The following is a 17,818-nucleotide window of genomic DNA, read 5'->3' on the forward strand; positions in this document are numbered from 1 at the left end:
CCAATGTCCACATTCCGTGTAGTGCCAACATCACATACACCCTCCTTCCCCACCACAGCCAGCGCGCCCCCAAGTCCCTGCTGAGGGGTCTGGCAGAGGTGGAGATAAGTGGCCTTTTGTTTCTCCTCTTATCTCCAAATTGGGTCCAGGTGTGGATCCTTTGGGGGATCCCTGTGTGCATGTGCGTGTATGTGTGCATGTGTGCACATGTGTGTAGGGGTGCCCTGGGCGCAGCTCTCATGCATGATCTAATCCAATTCCACAGCGGGGCCCTGCAGTCCATGCAGTCTTTGCTTTAGGGAACTCGGGAGTGGCTGCCGACAGGATGCTCTAAGTTTGGCCACACTCCTCCCCGGGGCTCCCCGAGAACGCCCCCTCCTGCAATGCTGCATGGGGGTGGGGGAAGTTCAGGCTGCTCCCTGCCACCACCCACCCCCTCTGCCCTGCCTCTCCTTTTCAGTTCCTTTTTCTCCTGCTCACGGCAGCAAGTCCACTGTCTGCCTCAGGAGACACGTGGAAGGGAAGCCTCTTCCTGCAGCTCCCCCTCCTCTAGGGGTTTTCTTCTTGGGGTGCAGGTGCTTTGCAGTGAGGGGAGAAGGGAGAGGTTCTAGAGCAGTCTCCTCCAGGCTGGCCACTGCTTCCCCCCCCCACCACCACCACCACCACCCTGCCATGAACCGAACGTACAGAGCGTGGGGAGATGGGATGGCTGGGGAGTGGGGTGGGGGAGGCAGTGTGCAGGTTGGACTTTGCTGCTTCTTAATCAGTCCCGAGCACATACCTGGTCCCAAAGGACCTATTGAGAACCTACTATGTGTCCAGCACAGTGCTGGGTGCTGATTAATGGAGTGTTTGAAAGACAGCAATCCTCATACCCAATCATTTTTCATGGAAAAACAGATAAAAACCAATAGTACGTATGTCAGAGCTGCCATTGGGAAGCCAGATAGAGTAAAGGGGTATGGGGGAGGGGGGTCAGGAGCAACCAAGGGGTGAAGCTGGGGTCATGGTTGTGCTTAACGTTCGCCTTTCCCGAACTTGTGGCCTAGCCGACAACCCTGGGCCAGGGGCAAGTCCTGCCGACCCTGTGAGCACAGGGCGGTGTGGGCAGGGCTGGCTTTCGCAGTCTGGTCGGCATGCTTGTCTATTGGGTAGAATGTGTCCAGGCTCACTTCACCAGTCCTCCCAGCCACATCCCCTCCATTCTGTGCTTCAAGAGCCATCCCTGGGCCGGGCCAGTGCAGGCCCCATGGCCTCTCCAGCGGGAGGAGGCTCCCCACCCCGAGGGGGCTCTGCAGCAGGAGCCGTGGGAGCCATGCCTGCCTGCCTGCTCCGCTGGCCGCACAGGACAGGCAGCACCCAGGCCGGACAGCAGGCACCTCCCAGCCGGGGACCTCAGATCTGAGGGTTTGGGGTTTGGAAGGAAGCCTGGGCCACAGCGACCACTTCTCTTGCTGTGGCTCACGCAGTTGCTCCAGGCTGGAGGTGGTGGGTGTCTGGGGATTGGGGGCCCGCCCAGGCTGCCGGGAGACCAGGCAGTGGCTCCCGGGCTCATGTAGAGCTTCGTCTGGGGGTTGGCGCCCAACACGGACCAGGGACGCTGTGAGCCTCCCGCCATGACTGCCACGCTGGGGCAGGCCCTGGGCTCCCTCCTGCCCACCCTTCTGCTGGGACTCACAGGTGAGTTCTGAGTGCTGCCCACAGGAACCCTCAGGTCAGGGAGGGAGCGCTTGGGGGTACGGAATCCAGCCACCTTGCGTTTGAGGGGTGGGCAGAGGGGCTGAGACCAGAGGACCTGGCTGAGCTGTGTACCTGCCTCCCAGGTGCTGTTTGCTTGTTTTCCGCAATGTGGGCCTGTGGGGAGCAGAGGTGAGGGAGCTTTGGGGGCCAGGAAGAGGAAGGTGTGACAGGAGGGTGAGGGGCTGGGGGGCGGTCAGGGAGTGAAAGAGGAGCCCACCTCCCACCCAGTTTCTTTGATGCCAGCTCTGGTCTGGGTGGCCACCAGGTCTAGGTCAGAGAGGGTGTGAGGGTGGGAAAGACAGAGGGAGAGAGGAACCCCTGAGTGGTGGAGCCTCTGGCATTGTGGGAAGGGTGCTGGACCCACAGTCATCAGACACACCTGCTTAACATCCCTGCTTAGCCACTAAGAGGCTGTGTGATCTTGAGCCAGTCACTAAACCTCCCTGAGCCAGTTTCTTCTGGAAAGTGAAATACTAGCATTCCTCAGTTGGGATGTGGATGAAGATGAGCACACTCGCCTGAAAGTGTTTTATAAACCACAGGGCGCTGAGCGTGGATGGGTGACAATTATCACTAGGCTTTATTCAGAGGAGAGAGAGCACCATGGAGAAGGTACCAGAGCTCATGGCGAAGGGGACATGCTCCTCTGGCCCCCGCAGCCGCCTTCCATCACCTGTCATTCTGCGCGGTCGTTGCTGGTTTACTTGCGCCCTTCCACACCCCCCTGGCCAGAGGCTCCTGCGGGCAGGGGTCCTCGACCCGTCTGTGTCTCCAGCTGACACACCGGCTCAGCGCGGGGGCTCGGGGAAGGCGGTGAAGACTTGGAGAGGTCTGGCCCGCACATCTCTGCAGACCATGCTGCGGCGGGAAGCGTCTGGTCCTGCAGTTGTCCCGGGATGACTCGAGGAGACAGCGCCTAGGTTAGAAGCAGAAGTGCTTTGTCACGGTCCTGCTTCGTGAGGAGGGAGGAAGCCGCCTCCGTTGGAGAGAGCCGCCCATCCCTGGGGGTGAGCCAGCAGAGGGTGGACGCCATTGAGGCAGCTCCACTGCCCCAGGAGACTCCCGGAGGAGGAGCGGGGCCTGCCCTCCCTGCCTGTGGGGATCCCTGACTTCACACTTATGTCCAACATGGACATCTTGATTCCTCACCACGCCTCTCCCATTCCAACCTGGTCCAGTTTCCTCCTCCTCAAAAACTAGAACCACCACCCACCCAGATGCTCAGGAGAAAACCCTGAGAATCACTTATCCATAATTCATTGTGTCTCTTCTCCCACCCAGTCCATGACCCAGTCCTGTGGGCTCTACCTTCCAAATGTGCCTCCATTTCTCAGAATCCCAGCCTGGGGGGACCCCACAATCTCACCTGATGGCGGCAGCAGCCTCCTCGCTGGCCTCCCTGCTCCCAAATGCCTCCCTCCTGCCCATCCTCCACCCAGAAACCCCCATGATCTTATGTCCCAGAGACCGCCTGCCCCTCTGTTAACAATCTCCCCGGCTTCCCATCAGAATAGGATCTTCTCATTGCACCGCTGCTTTGCCCACACGCTGCAGACCCCAGACCTCTCAATGTTTCAGGCCCGCCAAGCTCTTCCTGCCCAAGCTATTCTCACCTGCCCTTCCCACTTTCTGGAATGTAATTTCCCTGACCATGGCTGGCTCCTATCCAATCCTCGGTTTCAGCTCAAAATGTCACCTCCCTGGGAATCCTTCTTCTACCTTCTAGAATAACAACCCCCAGCATTTTCGATCTCTGTCCTTTTTGGGTTTCCCTTAGGTCATTGAGCCCCAGTTGCAATTATGTATTTGCTTGTTTCCTTGTTATCATCTGTGTGTGTGACCCCCGGGGCAGGAACCACACATGGTGCGTAGTAGGTCCGCAGGGCCTGAGAGCACGGGCGCCTCTGCCAGGCTGAGTGCTGGGTGCGCCCCGCCCTCAGCGTGCAGACAAATGCTCTTTCTGTAGCTGGGCAGCCGTTCATCACGCTGACGGGCCCGGCGGAGAGGACAGCCCCCGGAACTTCGGTGCCTTTCAACTGCACCGCCGGCACCTTCCGCTCCCAGGACGTCCGCGTCACCTGGATGAAGGACTGGGCTGAGCATCCAGCCTCAGCTCAGCGCCTGGTAACCGATGACAAAGGCAATTACTCCGTCACCAGCAAGGTGTGGGTGACCCTGGTGCGCCAAGATGTCTCGTCAGAGATCACCTGTACAGTCACCCACAGGGACCTGGCAGCGCCCCTGCACAGGACCATGAACCTCTCCCAGGTGCTCCGAGGTGAGTGGGCAGGAGGTGGGGGACATCGTTTTCCCTGGCCACAGTCTTCCACCCGAAGCCCCCATTCACTCTGGGAAAGGGAAGCTCCTCGTGGCCACGGCTGACCAGGCCGTGTAGCCATTAAAGGCACAGGTCCCAGCGGCTGACCATCTGGGATGACCCTCTGTACCACTTCACAGCTCGTGTGGAGCTGAGGAAGCTCCTTAACCTCCTTGGGCCTCAATTTCCCCCTAGAATGGAAATAAAATGGAGACCTACCTCATTGGTTTCATGTGAGGATCAGATGACTGATTCCTCATAAAGCACCTAGAATAGTGCCTTATAAATAGTGCCTGGCACACAGTAGGTTGTTTGTGCATGTCTATTATTATTATCTGGCTCAACTTTCCATTCCAAACGTATTTGTTCTATTGACATCATTGCTGTTACTAATCTTAAATATTAATTATTCATTCGACAAAGGAATATCGACTATGGGCCAGGCACTGTTCCAGGTGCTGAGGATAGAATAAAGAATAAAATTAAGTCCCTCTCCTCATGGGCATTACATTTGGGTACATCTTACAATTATATTTCATGATTTGAAACATTAGAAACACCGAATGTAATATCCCAGACACCCATGTACCCTTAACCAATATTTAATGACTATTAAGATTTGGCTCCATTCGCACTGAGCATACAGGGGAAATCCATTTCTTAAAAAAAAAAAAAGTAACTGATGAAAGAGTGAGAGAATCTGTGGCTGGTTCCCAGGAAAGAGGAACACGCGGGGCAGGCGCGCAGGTGTGATTTCAACAGACCTTTCTTTCTGTTCCTCTGCCAGTCGCTCCCACCATGAAGATCACCGCCCAGCCCTCCGAGGCGTACACGCCCCATCATCAGAGAGTCAATCTCACTTGCCACGCGAGCCACTTCTACCCCTCCCACCTGCACCTCACCTGGATGGAGAACAGGCACACGGTCCACACCGTGCGGGCCCCCCAGGTCACCAGAAACGCAGACGGGACCTACTCTCTGGAGCACACGTGGCAGGCAGAGGCCAAGCCCAACGGGAGCGAGTTTGCGTGCTGGGTGGTCCAGGATGAGCAGCCCCCGGTCCAGGCCAACATCACCCTGCGGGCTCAGGGGAACCGGCAGAGGAAAGGTGGGTGTGCCGCCGCCCCGCCCCCTGGGAGGGTCAGGGTTGCCCAAGGCCTCTGCAGGCTGAAAGTCCTCTGCTGTAGCACTGGACTGCGGGACACGGCAGAGATTTGACTGTGGGCGCCAACGTCCCTCCTGGGGGCGGCTTTTAATCAAGACTGGCTCCGCTGGGAGTTTCTGGACCTCAATTTTAATGAGATTAGACAGGATGGCTGCAGGTGCGAGATTCTCATTCTCTCTGCTGCTCAGTTCGCTTTTTCTTTCTCCTTTCTCTGCCTCTCCCCCTTTCCCCCCCCCCCTTCTCATTTTCGTCCTTCCCCCCCCTTCTCATTTCCTTCCTCCTCCCATTCCCCCTCCTCCTCTACTTCCTCTAATTCTCCTCCTCTCCCTTCCCCTTCCCATCCTCACCCTTTCTCCGCCTTATTGATCTCATCCTTAGTATCCGCAGATGACTTTGTCCACAAGGGGGCGCTGCCGGCCAGCAGTTCAGACGCTGTCCGGGATCAGATGGAGAGAATGATAGATGGGCGGAGGGATTGGGCCACGAGGAGGGAATGGAGAGAAGGGAGGATTATGATTGGCCAGGCCTGGGCCAGCCGAGTGTGGACTGACAGCTCTGCAGAACCACTGCGGGTGGGGAAGGACAGACAGGTCCCTCCAGGAAGTGTGGACGTCTGCGCCTGCGTCCATGTACTAGAACCCAGTCACTACCGAGAAAGCGTGGACCAGGTGCGGGGCGGCGACACTGCGCACCTTCACAGCAGGGGCTCGGACCCTTCGCGCCATCCCTCCCGGACAGACTGCCTCTATCTGCCTGCTGGAAGGACTCTCAGGGGGAACGATCCCGCCACCATTCATTTTCTACACGCCCTGGTGTTTCTGGTCCAACAGAAATAAGAAAGACCTTCACCCAGGGGGATATGCAGATTTGCATGAAAAACTCCAAACTGGTCCTTTCCCATCAAAAGCAAGTTACATTTTTTCTGTATTGGCTCACTTCTTTATGGACCGAGTCCTTTCCTCTGTGCATTGTTCTCCTTTGCCTGCGGGCAGTGTGTCTAGCCCACTGCTGCCAGGTGAACCCCCTGAGAGCACCCCTTTGATTCAGCTGCTGGAAGCGCCCTGTGGTCTGGGAGGAGAAGGGCAACTTCCGCTCCTGGCACCGGGTGCCACACCTTTGCAGGTACACCTCCCCAACCTGGCCCAGAAAACCCTTCCTCGCATTCACCCTCCGGCGCTGCCAGCGGCGCCTGTTCCTGCTGGCACCCGCACAGCACTCACTGTGCACCAGGGGTCCTCGCTCAGCACTCACTGTGCACCAGGGGTCCTCGCTCGCCTGTGACTAAGACAGCTGGGAAAGGCAGCGGACAAGACGGACCCAGTCCCAGGGCTCTCAGCTTTCATCAGAAGGCAGGGCTGTCTCTTCACAAACTCAACGTGCTTTTCCTGTGTTTCTCTCTCCCGTCCTGCCTGAGAACACAAATCCTAGTTATCTCACGCCTCTTCCCAAATCAACCTTCGATACTCTGTTTCTGGTATTTATTTATTCCTGAATGGTCACATCTGCCCACATTCCCAATTGCCTCTTAAACTTTGGGGCCTCCTGTAAACCCATGATGGGGGTTATCGGTTTCCACCCCTCCTCCACGGCGAGAATTTCAGCCCTGGGAGCAAACACTGGCTCCTGTGCGTGGCGGTGGCCGAGTGTGGTGGGAGTCCACTGGATCAGTATCACATCACAGGCTGCCAATGGCCATCTGCCTCAGGCAAAGCGCTGCCCCTACTCAGCTCAGTCTCCTCGTCTTTGTTTTTCATTATTGATTTTTAGAGAGAGTGGAAGGGAGGGAGGGAGGAGAGAGAGAAAGAGAGAGAGAGAGGTGAGAGAGACACATCAATGGGTTGCTTCCCTCATTCACTCTGACTGGGGCTGGAGATGGAACCTGCAAGCTGGGTATGTGCTCTTGACCAGGAATGGAACCTGCGACCCTTCAGTGCTCAGGCCGACGCTCTAACCACTGAGCCACGGTGGCCAGGGCTCAGTCTCCTCATCTTTTAATGACAACTGTTGTGCCTGCTGAAGATTTGTTCCCTGACCGCTGCTTGACCATGGGGCACACAGTAGGTACTCTATCATGCCAGTTTTGCAATCTCCATGGTGCCCAGTCCAGAGCAGGGCTAAAAAAAAAAAAAATGTTAAACTTACAGTGAGTATATGATGCTAGACCACTTAGGGAGTGATTAATATGGTCCACATATTCTACACTAGTTACTTAACTTATGCATTAATTCTGAAAAATAAGAACCACCCCATGTTGCAGATGAGGAAACTGAGGCTTAGAGAGTTGAGTGCTCAGGTTCACCTGCTGGAGGGCCTGGGAGTGCAAACTTGGGTGGAGCGTGACACGTAGCCTGTGCTCCTAGCCCCTCTCGGTGCCCCTTGCTCTCACATGACCTGGCCTTGAGCAGTGAGGCGCTCCTCCCTTCCCAGGGACTGAGGGCAGAGCCGAGCGGTGCTCATGGGTACAGACCCTGCAGGCAGACTGCTGGGCTAAGAACCTCCGCTCTGCCAGCGCCTAGCTGTGGGCCCTGGGCCAGTTACCTAGCCTGTCTAGAACTCAGTTTCCTCATCTGTGAAATGGGGAGAGTCCTAGCTCCCACCTCCTACGGATTGGGGGAGAACTTGGTGAGGTAGGCAGAGCCCATCCGCAGGGTCGTGTGACATGGGTGTGGCTGGAAGATGTGGGTGACAGGCAGCCTTCTTCCACCCCGCTGGGGCTCCCTGGGGCTTCACCGTCTGGCTTCTGGTATCAGCTTCAGAAATCAACTCTTTTTAGAATGTAACCTTTAACCCTCTGGACAAGGAGCCAACGAGACTTCTGGGTAGAGATGCTGAGGATTTGTTCTCACTGGCACTTGGGCACCTCGGTGCCCTCTCACAGTGGAGGTGTCTCCTTGCAGGCGGGAGCAGCTACTCTTACACCTTGCAAGGCCCTCTTCATCGATCGGAGCCGGGCACAAGCATCCAACTGAAGTACATGTCCTCCGGATTCCACACACAGCACGTCACGGTGGCCTGGCTTAAAAACAACCACACGCTGCCAAACTCCCAGACCAGCGTCCACCTCAGCAGAGACACCTACAACGTGAGCAGCAGTGTGCGCGTCCCCCTGCAGGCTGGGGACGTGCGCTCCCAGGTCTTCTGCCTCGTCATGCACAAGTCGAAATTGGCTTTCCAGAAAATCATCAACCTGGACCAGTACCTCCGCGGTAAGGCGCTTGTTTCTCGTTGTCCAGCCGGGCTGGTTGGGGTGTGGATGCCTCTGAGCCCCCGTTTCCTCATCTGAAAAGTGGCCCATCCCTCCCTTGCTTATGGCAAAGATTCAACCCAATGATCCCTGCTGAGCACATGCCTTGCTCATATTAATCATGCAGAAATGGCCATTGTTACTTTTTCCTATTATTACCATTCGCCTCACCTCTCAGAACTCAGTTTTCTCATCTGTAAAACGGAGTCAAAATCCTCCCAGGAATAAATCATAAATTTAATTTTATTATTATTTCTATGAAGAGGATGTAAAGGGCTTTGAAACATCTAAATTGAAGGGGCTGATGATGTCTTCTGATCATTGCCCATTACTTGGTGCGTAGGCAGGGTCATGTGACATGGGTGTGGCTGTGAGCTGTGGTGGCAGGTGGTCTTTTCACGCACTGCTGGGGCTCCCTGGGGTTTCTTCATCTGGCTTAAGGGCCTAATTTTTCATCTGATATTTTTGGTCGATTTTCCTGGCCTGAATCAATTCTTGACCAGTGTGTAAATTGAGTGAGGTCGTACTATATCATGCCTGGAGGGAGTCTTAGTAATCGCCCATCCTTAATGACAACTCTAAAGCCATAGAGAAGGCCAGTGAGTGGTCCAAGGGAGACAGCACTGAAATTAATTCCTCACATGTCTATAAGACTGTAAAGTGTACAACATATTTTCCTCTTTATTTTGTGTGCTCTCATCATGGAAGTAAGCACATCGCTTTACATCAGACTATTGACACTAACGTCTCAGATGAGCACAGCACATGGTCGGAAAGCACGGCCATGTGGGTGGCTTATTAATGTGCACAGCCGCCTGCTGCTGTTCATCCCCTTCGTGGTTTACAGAAGGAAGCGGAGGTCCAAAGCTGTGAAGCCTTCCTGAGTTTGTAGAGCTGGCGAGGGAGGGGCCTTGGACGTGACTCTGGCTTGACTCTGCTGCTCAGGAGCTGCGGGATCTCCTGCTAGTTACCCACATTCCCCCAGCCTCAGTGCCTTGGCCTGTAACATAAGGAACTGATCATTCAGGGGGTTCTCCTTATCAGAGTCTTTATTATACAGTTCTCTGCAGTTAGGACAATTGTGTAGAGAAGCAAGAATCATAGAAAATGCAGTTTTCACAAATGAATTGATTACTTACAAAACCAGGCCCCACTCAAGAGCCCTTCTTGCTCAACAAGGCCTGCATCTCAGGTTGGGTTTCCTGTCACAGAAATGTCTTTGTGGGTGTCTTTATCTGGGTTCCCCTGAAAGCAGAACCTGCAACCAGGAGTTGGGTGCAGGTAGAATAAGGGATGGGGAGAGAGAGACAGGGAGGGCGGGACATACAAGAAAAGGGGAGATATTGAACTACGTGTCCCTGTGGACAACTAAAAAGGGGAGATACTGAACTGGGTGTCCCTGTGGATGACTAAAAAGGGAAGATATTGAACTGCGTGTCCCTGTGGGTGACTAAAATGGGGAGATATTGAACTGGGTGTCCCGGTGGACGACTGAAGCTCAGCGCCACTGGGGACTCTAAGGAACTGTGGGGAGTATTTCTGAGGACTGTCCCCACGAAGGCGGGGAGGCTGGGATGGGCCTGCATGAGCTGGGTGGCATTTCATGGATATGCAGGAATCTTGAGGCAGAGAATCTGGGAGGCTTTTGAGGAGTTTGAGTTGGGAGTGGCACCACCCAGCCCCACTGCCAAGCACTGAGACAGTCGGTTAGCGAAGGCCTGTGGGAGCCCAGAAACCCTCTGCTTTGGGAGGCGGGTCTTGCCTTGATTGAAGTGTAGCAAATATCAGACAATACTGTGCACACAGAATCCACATCCATTGCAAAGGGAAATCAGAGATCTGGCAAAAGTTATTTCAGAACATAGACGCAGATGATGGGGAACCTCTGAGATCATGGGCAAAGCCTCTGAGTGGTTAAAGATGGGGAAAGAAAATCTATCGTTCTAACAATTCTATGGACACTTCAAAAGAGAACACTTTGATTAAAAAGAGGCCACTGTGAAAATTGATAGAACCCTCGAATAATTTTTCAAAATTTCCTGTTAATGATTGTGCTGTAAATGTGAAATTTAAAATGATGGATTTGTTGAGACTGAAGTATATGATTCTGGGGAAAAATTATGCCAACTTCCTTACACTCCCAAGAGTTGTCCCTTCTAAGAGTTGGTGCAGAGTTTTGATAATATCCCATACTTAATTTAAAACATAAGTTAATAAAATTATTTTTATTATTGAAATATTTTTCAAGATATAGTTTCAACCAATTCCTTTGTGGCAGTTTCTATGAAAGTAGGCCTTGATTTTGCATAGGTTCCTTCTGAGCAGCTTTTTGTTTTCTTTTCTGATACCAAGGAGCTTTCTGTGTTCATCTCATTTCGTTTTGTGAGGATTAAATGAGACAGCACATGCACACTGCCTCTGTTCCTGGGTCTCTATCCTCCCCATACTGCCATGGACACTGGAGAGCCAGGGGAACTTGCTGGTGGCTGGAATGGGCCATCTGAGCATCTCCATCTTTTTATTGGTCCTTGCCACCACCTAGAGCCATGACACTTGCTTGGTGGTACCTTAGCCTGGACTGTCCTCCATAGGTAGCATCCTAGTTACCAGCCCTTCATCATCCTGGGTTTCTCCTTCTCAGGGTCCTGCTCTCTGCTTGGTATGAATTCCTGCTCGTGTGCTGAAGGGGAAAGACGGAGTATAGATCATGACCTTTGGGGGATGATGTCTTGCTGTGGCTGTTCCATCCATTGATAGCATTTAATAGGTCTGGGTGGGTTGAGTATGGAGAAAGTGTATTTCGGGGTCAGATGCCCTTAGTTCCTTCAAATTGCACAACACAAGGAGTTACTTTCTTGACTCTAGACCCAGAACTGAGGTTTGTCTTCACTGGCCCTGTGAGAGCTGAGCTACCTTAGACAACTTGTAATTTAAGATTCTTGAAAACAGAGGGGAAGTGACTTAGCACAAGGTCTGGCAATTGGCTATGGCGTCAGTGTAGGGGCCAGAATCTGGACCTCCCATCCTTTGGTATAGTGTTAGAACTATACTATGTTGTGTGTTCATATGAATTGTCCTGAAATATTTCATGTTTTATAGTATTTAAAATTTTTTCTCATTATGAATACATTCTATTGCACAGCTGAAAATCTGGTTGAAAAAAGTCTAGAAGTCATTAGATCAAAATTTCAGAAGCCAGGAATCTTAAATTCTACAGCCTTAAAGTTTGGGTGTCAGAATAGCATACTAGTAAAATATACTGTCTCTGACAGTCCCAGCTACTCGTGACCTTGTGCAAGTTGTGGCAGGCATGTCACTTAACTTCTCCAAACCCATGTTCCCTCCTATGTAAAACCTTAGTATCTTGAGTCATAAAGATTTAGAGCATATGAATCTTTAAATCTTAGCATTACCAAGTCATAGATTAGTCAACTGATTCAAAGATTCTTAAATGGAATTCAGACTTCATTGTATCATCTTTAATGACCAAAATGGAAAAGAGAGGAATGATTAGTATGGCTTTCATCTTTCCCATTCATTCTTCCATGCATCCATCCATGCATGCATCCATCCATCTATCCAAGCATGCATTCCCTCATAATTCACACTCTTATTCATTCATCATGCATTTCCTTATGCATGCATCTGTTGACCCATATCTAAACCCTCCTCTGTGACAGGCCCTGGGAAGATGATCCCATCCCCAAGGAGTTCTCAGGCTGCCATTGTAGACTTCCTAGAGTAATTGCCTGCTTTCTCTGGGCTGTGTCAGTTTCCCCTGCAGTGACAGTGTCCCAGGCTTCCCTGTCCTCGGACTTGGTGTCAATTACTTGCCACGTGCAGAGATTCTATCCACAAACTGTGCAGCTCACCTGGCTGGAGAACTGCGATACATTCAAGGGAGCTGAGCTATCTACACCCAAGAAGAATGCTGATGGGACCTACACCCTGGAAAGCTTGCAGTGGGTGAATGCATCAATGCAAGGATCTGAGAGGATATTCACCTGTAAGGTACAGCACGAGGCACAGCCTCCCATCTGGGCCAACCTCATACTGTCCCCAGCAGCCCACGGGACATACAAGCCCATGGAAAGCCCAGGTAAGCTCACCTCTTCTCCTATGAACAGCTGGGTCACCTCCCTCTCTTGAGTGGATTCCAAAAGGCATAGGGAGGGGGCGTAATGGTTAAAGTCTTGCCCAACTTAGGGGGATGAGGACAATTATGTGATACTATAACCAATAAAGAAATTTTAAAAATAATAAATAAATAAATTAATTAATTAATTAAATTAAACTTGCAGTTTTAGCAGGAAACAAAAAAAGAGTCTGTGATTCCTTGATAACCAGACTGGTTTCTGGCCTGCCTCTTCCTCCAGATGTGGCCATCATGAAAGGTTCTTTCATTTCTGAAGAGAGAACAGTCTCCCAGCTCAACCTCCTTGGAAATTCCCAAGAGAGCTCAGCTTAGGATGCTTGCTAGTTATTCTGAGATGGTCTTTAGCAATGATCTCTTGTTAAAATAGTGTCTTTGGGTTATATGAAGAGACTTGTCCACCAACCTTACCCCGTGAACCCCATGATGTCTGCTCTAATGACAGAGCAGGCTTTTTCACTATATTCTTGTCCGGGTACTTAACCTCTCTGTGATTCCGTTTACTCATCTATAGATGAGTCTAATGTAGTGTAGATGGGTCACAGGAAGGCTCCTAACTAATAGAGTCCTTATGAGGATTAAGTGAATTAATATATGTAAACTCTATGTATATGTCTACAATAAGTGTCAGTTACTATTGCTACTTGAATTCCAACAAAATTATTTTAAAGGTTAGTTTACAGTAATTATAGCTTTGTAAAGTCAGGGGACTGAGTCAATTATCCTCTCAGAGCCCCAGGTAATTCATCTATAAATGTTGCTAATGATACCAATCTCCTAAGATTGTATAGAAGTTCAATTTGAATGACCACAGGCCTGGAGGACACCCAGCTTTATACTTCTAGAGGTTTTTACCTCTGGACATTGACACATTAGCTGGCTGTGTGACAGATGTTCAAAATCAATATTTATTGACTTAAATTCAAGGTGAGGCTAAAAGATCAAGATCATCATTTATTTCCAAGAGGAAGCTGAGTGTAGAGAAAAGAACATGGGCTTGAAACCAGATAGAATTGGGTGCCATTAGTGGTTCTGAAACTTCTTGGCAACATGATATCAGAGGAGGTATTTAAACTCACAGAGCCCCAGTTGATGTCTCCTTCTACCCATTTGGTATTTAGGTCCAGAGATACCTGCCCTTATCTTTGTGGCTTTCCTCCTGGGCTTTAAGGTGCTGCTGGTGACGAGTTTCACAGTCACCTACATCCACAGGTGGTGGAACCTGTAGCAGGTAAATTGGGGGCAGGCCTCAGTCATGAGGGAGGGAGGTCAGGGCCATTGTCAGGAGCTGGCAAGAGGAGTCCAGGGCACATCTGCAAAGTCACATGATCCCCACAAGGTGATCCAGCCTCAAGAAAAGTTTGTGAACACTTATTTTCTCCAAACGTCTCTTGGAATTCTAAGAGCTTTTAACTCTCATGCATTTTGTAGTGTCCTGGACTTTGAAGGATTTCAAATTAAGTTCCTTAGGACCCCAGAGTGTACAAGTGGGATGAAGGCCAAAGCTTTGAGACCCAAACTTCAAAGAGTCCCCCCATAAACTACTATATATTTTGGTTTTTATATATCTTTGGAATGAATAAGAAAATATTGGCAAAATCAACTAGTAGAACTTTGCAGGAGCTGACTAGTGGCAGGGAATGGAAGAGAGTTCAGATCTCAGAAAGAAGTGTTGGGGTGTAGTTTTTAGGGGCTTCATTTCTGATCTACATCATGAACCCAGGCCAACCAGAATGCCTGTCACTTAGCAGATGCTCAATAAATGTTTATGAAATGAATGAATGAATGTTTCCCCTTCAGCTCCTGCCTGCCCTGTGACACATTGCCTCCTGCCTTCACCAAAGAGCTCAATTGGAGGGAAGAAGCTGCAAGGACCTGCCCCTTACCCGAGACCCCTGCTCCTCACTCTGCCAGCCCCACCTGCACCAGGAGCTGCCTCCACACACCCTCCTGATGTTGCTTCTCTCTGACAATAAGGCTGAGGCCAGGATGGGCTTTGGTCACGGAGACTCGGGGATGTCTGGACCTTGATGCATTGAGCTTCACACTGGCCCTGCCTCCACCCAAACCAGAACCGGGAACAAGAAGCGAACAGGTTTCACCTCCCCTGATCATAAACAACTCTTACTATGCGGAGCAGATTTCACTTTTACTCAGAGCTTCTGCCAGTATACTTTTATTTTAGCAAACAGATATTTGAAATCACTAAGTTGAATAAGCATTTTACTATTTTGAAATTTATAAAGAATATTAATGGTATCCATGGACCTACCATCTCTCTTTGCAAATCATTCACATATTTCCATTATGTTCTCTGTTCCTTTTGAAAACACTGTCCTAAATTGTGTGTTAATCATTTTCTAGCATGATTTTATACTTTCACAACATATATGTAAGTCCTTAAAGCAATATTTAATAGTGCTTTGCATGTTTTAAATTTTATGTAACTGCTATTATACTGTATACAACATTCTGGAACTTTATTTGTATGCTTCACACAATTCTGTGTGTTTTTGTAATGTTGATATATGTAACTCCATTTTATTAATTTTCCGTGCTCTACAGTTTTCTATTGTAAGATATGCTGCAATTTACAGATTCTTCTCAAGATGGTGGTAAAGCTCTATCTAAGGTTTTGCTAGTGCAACTTTGCAACCAGCATTATACCTTTGCTTCCCTGGCACATATGCAGAGCCTCTCTGGTTCCTCTTGTCTGGGCCACGAGCAGCAGTGTTGTTATCATTTGGGAGCTTTTGTTTTATAAAGAAAAGTTTTCCATTTTTGATCGAGTTTTGCTCTTTGCATGTCCGCCTTTGACCTAGCCATGTTTTTCTGGGGTATGTCTGTGTGTATTAGAAGTGGTAAGTCTTTTTCGCAATTGCATTTGATGTCAAACATTATTGGTTTCAGGTGTACATTATAGTGGTTAGGCATTTATATAAGTGATCCCTCCAATAATTCAGTACACACCTGGCCCCATTCATAGCTATTACAGTGTTATTGCCTGTGTTATATTCCCTAAGCTGTATTTTACATCCCCGCGACTATTTTGTAACTACCAATTTGTACTTCTTAATCCCTTCACCCTTTTCACTCAGCCCCCTGACCCTGTCCCATTTGGCAACCATCAGTTTGTTCTCTTTCTTCCACAAAGATTATTTACCCAGCACTCAATGATTGGCGCTGCCACCTTTGCCATATATCAAGTTTCCATAAATATGTGGTTTTCTTTGTGAGGTTTCTGTTGCATTGAGCTGCTTGTCTGTCTCTCTGTCAGAATAATCCTGTCTTAATTAGGGAAGCTTTATAATAATTTTGGACCTCTTTTGGGAAAATCTTCCTACCTTTCTTGTCAGGCTATTCTTGACCCAAATGCATTTTAGAATGACTTTGTCAACTTTCACCAAAAAGTCCTTTTAGAAACATTATATAATTGCATTGAATTTATATAGTATTAATTCAGGCAAACTCGTGTGTTTTCAATATTGAGTTTTCCCATTCATGGATATAATATACCTCTATTTATTTAGGTTTTTAAAAGACTTTTAATTTACAATTTCACGTGTCCCGCCCCCCCCCCCAATAATGTTCTTATGCATCTCTAATTAGAGCTATCTCTTAACACTTTCTAGTTTATAGAATCTTTTAAAAGCATAATTACTGTTTTTAGTGGGTTTTGACTACTCTTTAGGATGGTAATTGATTTTGATCATCAACCTTACAACCAACACTTACAAAACTCTTACTAATAGTAGTAGTATGGGTATTCTTTTTATGTTTAACTCTTTTTAAAAAAATATTTTTTTATTGATTTCAGAGAGGAAGGGAGAGGGAGGGAGGGATAGAAACATCAATGATGAGAGAGAACCATTGATCAGCTGCCTCCTGCACAATCAGGGATGGAGCTCACAACCCAGGTATGTGCCCTGACAGGGAATCAAACTGTGACCTCCTGGTTCATAGGTCAACACTCAATCACTAAGCCACTGCAGCCAAATTATGTTTAACTTTTACACCATTAATCTAGTTATCTAGAGTTGGTTTCTACCTTTATCTAAGTTACATATGTACATGGTTCTGCAAAGTTCTACATGTAAAAACTGGAGTCTTCCTAACCTCCCATGATTTTCTGCCTCTCAGAGGCAACCATTTTTAGCTCTCTTAACTAATTACTTTAGCTTTTGCTGCCATACCTCATGTAGTCTGCTTCTATTTCACTTCTTGATTTTTCCCTCTCAGGCATTATTTATGGACTTCCCACTGAGGAAGATGGGGTCACAGGTTCTGTTACTCTTGACCTCATGCCACACACACACACACACACACACACACACACACACACACACACACTTTCTATTCACCATCATCCTACTGTCATTATGTCATCATTTTGGGTAACCGAATAGGCAGTGTCTACATCATAATGACCATTAGACTGGCATTTACAGCTGAATCTTGAAACAGTCCCTTCTTTGCTATGTTGAACCCTCATGTGTATGTTCGTGTCCCCCCCACCAGGATGCAGACCACATTGGTCTCCCAGTGCTAGCCCTTTATAGTGACCCATCCTCACTGGACCAAACCTCTCAAATGTGAATCTGCTCTCCACTCTGTAATTTCCAGGATGTGGTATATGTGGAATCATGCAGTCTGTGACATTTTGATATTGACTTTGTTCACCCAACGTAATGCCTTTGAGAAACTTACAAGTTGTTGCACATGGAAATAATTCATGCCTTTTCATTGCTGAGTAGGACTTCCGTGTATGGATGCACCAGTTTGTTTCACCATTCACTTATTATTAGACATTTTCATTGTTTCAAGTTTTTTTGTTATTGCAAAGAAAGCTGCTATAAACACCATGCACAGTTTTTTGTGTGGACATAAGATTTCATATGTCTGAGATAAATGCCTGGGAGTGTAATTGCTGGGTCATAGAACCTACTTCCTTTCCCCCAAGAAGTCAGGATACTATTTCTCTTCTAGGATGGAAGCACATACCAGTTCTGAGGTCCACCTTACACTTGCATTCGGGCTAAGTTTTACCAGTTACCTCGATAAAGGAGTCATTCAGGAGCAGACCTGTTCCATCCCAACGCTGACCAGGCTTTATGAACCCTCTTCCTTCCTCCAGCTGAGTAGCTCTTGCTGAGGCTGAAGGAGATGAGGCCATAAGCCGGCAACATCCTATGAAGACCT

The 17,818-nt window shown here is 49.1% G+C and overlaps 1 gene segment (V, D, J or C); it reads left to right on the top strand.

Moving 5' to 3' along the window:
- The first annotated feature begins 1,616 nt into the window (after positions 1-1,616).
- LOC307107465 (Ig gamma chain C region-like) lies at positions 1,617-14,535 on the top strand. The segment is given in 7 exons: positions 1,617-1,680; positions 3,707-4,018; positions 4,845-5,165; positions 8,120-8,428; positions 12,239-12,565; positions 13,741-13,850; positions 14,420-14,535.
- The last annotated feature ends 3,283 nt before the right edge of the window (positions 14,536-17,818 follow it).

The sequence above is a fragment of the Cnephaeus nilssonii genome (genome assembly GCF_951640355.1).
Source record: "Cnephaeus nilssonii genome assembly, chromosome: 11".
NCBI classification, from domain to species: Eukaryota; Metazoa; Chordata; class Mammalia; order Chiroptera; family Vespertilionidae; genus Cnephaeus; species Cnephaeus nilssonii.